Below are 6,235 nucleotides of genomic sequence, written 5' to 3'. Positions count from 1 at the left end.
CTCCTTGCTGCTTTCAGCAGATTCCTAGAAAAGGGAGATGAACTCAGGTTAGACCTAGCCAGTTTGCAAGTAGAGAGGGAAAGGAATACAGTTCTACTAAGGGGTCACCTCTCCCTGCTGCCTGCAATCTAAGTTGACTGAGAGTCTGGAAATTGGGAGCCTGGAAGAGTGGTAAAAGCCAGCTGTCTCTGTGCCCCAAATGGAAGCAGTGACCTAAATTGGCTCTGAAAAGGCAGCCTTAGTGGGAGTTAAGACCATGGCCCTGAGCCTTTCTCAAGCTTTCCCAGTTAAGAATTCTCTGCCAGACAATGGGAGGGAGCCCAGCAGCCAAAATCAGATTAAGGGTGTTCCCTTTCCACCCAAGCCCATTGTCTCAGATGGCCTGAAGATAACAGCCATTAAGCTGAGAGGGGTCTGGGCAGAACACAGAAGCCAGTAAAAATACAGCCAGAGTTTTCAGCCTGACAAACTCTGTCAGGACAAGACCTTTGGCTGAAGTTACCTGCACATGGAACTGACTGGAAACAAATAGTCCAGAAGCCTGAGAGGCATATTTGTCAGTGCCCACTTTGGATGCGGTTATGGAGGATAATGACCTAGTAAGAGCCTTTGGAAGACAAAGTCAGGGGCCTAGGAGGACAGTGGACAAGGGAGTTACTTATAGAAAACAGAAGAGCAAGGAGCCTTTGGAATTTCTAACTAGCGTGATTTGGTAACTGCTATGGACTAGGGCCATCTGTGTAGTTCCCATTGTTTTACTTTTTGAATAAGGGTTGGTTTTAAAATGTGGTATGTGGTTCTTGTTCCATCATTGTGTGTTGGAGGAGGGTGGAGGGCAGATAACTTGCCTTTTAGTGTGTCGGTCTCCACGACCAGGCAACCACATCCAGACCTGATTGGGGTGTTGGGTGCAGGATGGCTTGGTACCTGAGGTTGTCTGCCTTAGAAGATAGCATTTGTGTTTTTGTGTGATCACAGATAGTAGGGTGGCTAAAGGGGTGGACTGTGTCAAAGACTGCTAACTTACCCCAAGATGCATTTTTCCCTTGGCTCTCGTAATAATTAACACCTAACAGTGAAGCACAGGGACACCCAGGATGAACCTGCATTTCCCTGACTCCTTTGAAGTTACATGTGGCTGTAACTAAGTTCTGGCCAATAGGACGTGAATAAAGTCATGGTACATGTTCTAGATCATGTCAATAAAAGGCAGGAGACGCTCTTTCCTTCCTTTTTCCCCATCCTGATGGCTGGAAAGTAGACACATTGGAAAGCTGTGTTGGTCCATGCATATGCATGTAAAACTCTGAAGATGGTGGAGCAAAAAGACAGAAGGAGCCTGGATCCCAACATTGCAGAGCTGAACCAGCATGCCGGTTAAGATATTTAAATGAGACAAATAAACTTGCTCAAACCACTGGTATTTTGGTTTGATCTGCTTGTTTCTGTTATAGCAGTGGAGCCTCTAACTTAACTAATATAGACGCACCTCAATTACTGCAATACAATGGGACAAGTACTCTAGTAGACGTAGGTGTAAGGTGCTGTGCGGGTGAAGTGAAAAGGGGAGTTAATTCTGTTTGGGGGAAATCAGGGAAGACTGCCAAGGGGGGTGATATTTGAAATGAGTCTTGAAGGATGACAGATTTTTCCAGATGCACAAGGTAGGTGAAAGGCAAGGACATACCTGACAGTTGGACAATATGAGCAAAGACTCTAAGTGGTGAAAACACCTGACAAATGGTGCAGATGCATAAAGGGAGGGGCAGTCCTGGGAGATGGGACTGGTGACGTAGATGGGACCAGTTGTGAAGGGTCTTGAACATCACGCTATGGAGTTTAGATTTTCCTTTTGGAACCACTGAGGGGTTTAGCAGAGAAGTAACATGATCTAATTTTTGGTTTTCTAAAACAAGATATGTCTGGGAACAGTGTTTAGATGGATTTGAGAAGAGAAAGCCTGGGGGGACAAGGGAAGGAGCTATGTAAATATAATGTAAGTCAATTCTGATTTTCCCACAGAACAATATTATAATAAAGGATTATGTTCCTGGCCACGGGCCTGATATATAGATTTTTGTAGAACTGACCACAAAACCAAACTCAGGTATCTGTAATGGTGTACTCATAATCTGCACATTACAAAGTTTCTAAATAGTATATGAATAATTAAATAGAGCCATACAGTAACTAACCACAAAAATATGTATGTATAATATAATACAATGAACTTATTTTCCTATTTCTGCTCTTCAAGAAATTTATTGTGTTACAAAAGAAATCTCTGTTTATTTTTAATAGTCTCATTGAGCTATAATAAACTGCACATATTTAAAGTATATAATATGATAAGTTTTGACATATTTATACACCCTTGAAACCATCACCACAATCAATAAAATGGACATTTCCATCATCCTTAAAGTTTCCTTGTGTGTAATTCCTCCTTCTCACCCCTTCCCTATCCCCCCATCCCCAGGAAATCACCAATCTGCTTTCTGTTTCTAGAAAATTGAATTTTCTAGAATTTTGTACAAATGGAATCAAATAATATGTACTCTTTTTTTGTCTGACTTCTTTCTCCCAGCATAATTAGTTTTGAGACTCGTCCATGTTGCAGCATAGCTAAGTCCTTTTGAATGCTGAGTAATATTCCATTGTCTGGATAGACCACAGTGTGTATCCATTCACCCCTGGATGGATGTTTGGATTGTTTCCAGGATTTGGCCGTTACAAATAAAGTTGCTATGTGCATTCATGAATAAGTCTTTGTATGGACATATGCTTTCATTTCTCTGGGTAAATAACTAAGAGTGGAATGGCTGGATCACACGATAGGTGTATGTTTAACTTTCTAAGAAACTGCCAAGAAGTTTCCCAAAGCAGTTAGTGGTTGTACCATTTTGCATTCTCATCAGTTGCGTATACAAGTTCCAGTTCCTCCACATCCTTGTCAAAACTTGGTATCGTCAGTCTCTTCATTTTAGCCATTCTAATCAGTGTTTCATGGTATCTCAAATCTTTTATGCATATTTACTAGATTGTTTTCTTATTATTAAGTTTTGGAAGTTCATTATATATTCTGGATACAAGTCCTTTATCAGATATATGATTCGCAAATATTTTCTCCAAGTCTGCAGCTATGCTTTTCATTCTCTTAACAGTGTCAGTTAAGAGCAGACATTTTTAATTTGAGTGAATAATTTGGATGATTTTAATTTGGATAATTTATCAGTTTGTTCTTTTATGCATCATGCTTTTGGTACCGAGAAATTTTTGCCTAGACCATGGTCACAAAGGTTTTCTTCTAGATGTTTTACAGTTTTAAGTTTGACATTTAGGTCTATAGACCATTTTGAGTTATATTTTGTATATGGTGCAAAGTATAGACAGAAGATTCCTTTTTTGCTTATGGATATGTAATTGTTCCAGCACCATTTGTTGGAAAGATTATCCCTCTTGCACTGCAAGTCCTCTGTGTGTTTGTTGAAAGTCACTTGTCCATAGAAGCATAGGATAATACTTATAGGTCAATTATACCTCAATAAAGCTATTAAAAAATAAGTATAGGGTCTGTTGTTTCTGGTCTCTCGATCCTGTCCCATCGATCTATTTGTCTGTCTGTAAGCCAGTGTCACACTGTCGTGGTTGACTGGAGCTTTATAATAAGTTTTGAAACCAGGCAGCGTTTGTTTTCCAACTTTGTTCTTCAAAAGGAATGTTGGCTGTTCTAGGTCCTTGGCACTTCCAGACGAACTTTAGAATCAGTTTTTCAAGACTCTGCTTATTTTTATATACAGAAAACACGAAGAAGAAAGTAAAAATCACAACAATCTTGCTACGTAGAGATTATCCCTGATAATCTTTTGGGTGTATACTTCTAGACTTTTTCTGTGCTTTAAAATATTTGCTTTATTAAATGCTTTATAGTGGTACATGCTAAGCACTGTTTATTTATTTGACATCAGGTTTATTGAAGTATAATTTGCATACAGTAAAATTCACTTTTCAAGTGTACAGTGTGACAAGCATTGACAAATACACACAGGAATATACACACCATCACAATCAGGAACACTTTCATCACCCCAAAAAGTTCCCTTGTGTCCTTTTGCAGTCATTCCTGTCTTCCAACTGCCAGGAGTCACTGATCTGATTTCTGTCCCTATACTTGTGCCTTTTTTTCCAGAATGTCATGTAATTTGAATTACAGTATGTAATCTTTTGTGTCCGGCTTCTTTCACTTAGCATGTTGCTTTTGAGTTTCATCCATGTTGTATATATGAGCAATTTGTTTCTTTTTATTGCTAAGTAGCTTTCCTCTATATGGACATACCGTGATGTGTTTATCCATTCACCAGTTGATGGACATTTAGGTTGTTTCCAGTTTCGGGCAATTGTGAATAAAGCTGCTATAAACATTTGCATACAGGTATTTGTGTGCACATGTATTTTCATTTCTCAGGTAAATACATAGAAGTAGGATGGCTGAATCATTTGCTAAGTGAATATTTAACTTTATAAGAAACTGCCAAACTGTTTTCCTAGGTGACTGTACCATTTTGTATTCCCACAGGCAACATCTGAAAGTTCCAGTTACTTTGCATCTGCCTTAGCAATTGGAATTGTCAGTTTTCAAAACTGTAGCCATTCTAGTTGGTGCGGCATGGTGTCTCCCTGGGTCTTCATTCGCATTTCCCTAATAACTAATGAGGTTGAGCATCTCTCTCTCTTTTTTTTTTTTTTTTGAGGAAGATTAGCCCTGAGCTAACTACTGCCAATCCTCCTCTTTTTGCTGAGGAAGACTGGCCCTGAGCTAACATCCATGCCCAACTTCCTCTACTTTATATGTGGGATGCCTACCACAGCATGGCTTTTGCCAAGTGGTGCCATGTACGCACCCGGGATCCGAACTGACGAACCCTGGGCCTCGGAGAGGCGGAACCTGCGAACTTAACTGCTGCGCCACCGGGCCAGCCCCAAGGTTGAGCATCTCTTATGTGTTCATTTTATATCCATATATCTTCTTTGATGAAGTGCCTGTTCAAATTGTTTTGCCTATTTTTAAATTGGATTGATTAAATCTTCTTGCTCTCGAGTTGTAAGAGTTCTCTATATACTCTGCCAGGTACTGTTTTAAGTGCTTTCCAAGTACTGAGTAATTTAATCTTTGAACACCCATATGATGTAGGTACTATTATTTTCCTTCTTTTACAGTGGAGGAAACTGCAGCACAAGGTTAAATAACTAGCCCCAGTTCCCTCAGCTAGAAACTGGCCAGCCAGGACGGATCCCAGACAACCCGACTCTAGAGTGGCCTGTGCTGTGATGTTGCGCTGCCTCTCTAGGTGCCTATCTTTCTCCCGCCTTAATCTTGCAGTAGTTCATAAGGCGCAGGAGCACTCACACTGGCATGGTAGCATCTGGAAGTCCTCCTTTGGGGAGATTTTCACGGCCACTTTTGAAGAGACTTCGGGGCAGTCTTTGAGCCCCCATATGATGGCCCTTGGAGAAGTGGAACAGGGCTACTCGTTCCCATCAGGATGGCAAGGTCCAAGGGTGGGACTCATGTCCTCAAATACGGGTAGATGATGTCATGTGGTTGTCAGTGCCAAATAGAATGAATTTTATGGGTCACGAGTAAAGCCCAATAAGCAGAAATTTCTCTAGGGGGGAATCCCTGTGAGTTAGAGAGAGTCTCTCTATTATCAAGTAAGAACACATGGTCAAGGGCCATGTGGTGTAGTGGTTAAGAGTGAGGAGTCTGGAGCAAGACTGTCTTGGTTCAAATACCAGCTCTGATGCTTACAAGCTCTATGACTTTGGACATTCTCCATCCCTCGGTGGTCTCACAGGGAAACAGCGATAACAATAGCATTACCTCACTCAGGTTGTTAGTAAGCTGAAATAAAATGACACACGCAAAGCATTTAGGACAGAGCCTAGAAGATGGTAAATGCTCAATAAATATTGGCTAATTTATGTCATAATAATTATTATTATTATTATTAAGTCTTGGGCGACAGCAGCCTTAGAAAATTTTCCTGTTTTCTCACAGAGCTGGTGTGGAGGGTGACTCCAGGCTGCTGCTAATGTTACTGCTCCCCAATCTCACAAACTGCCCCTGGGATCCCCTCTGTGACCCCAACCCAGGGCCCAGCCCCACTGAAGCCCTTAGTCTGGAAACAACCCTGGGACAGACAGGCCATTTTGAAGTGGTAGCTCAGGAAGCTTC

The sequence above is a fragment of the Equus asinus genome, chromosome 6 (assembly GCF_041296235.1).
Source record: "Equus asinus isolate D_3611 breed Donkey chromosome 6, EquAss-T2T_v2, whole genome shotgun sequence".
Taxonomy (NCBI): Eukaryota; Metazoa; Chordata; class Mammalia; order Perissodactyla; family Equidae; genus Equus; species Equus asinus.
Note: the sequence above shows the minus strand (reverse complement) of the source record.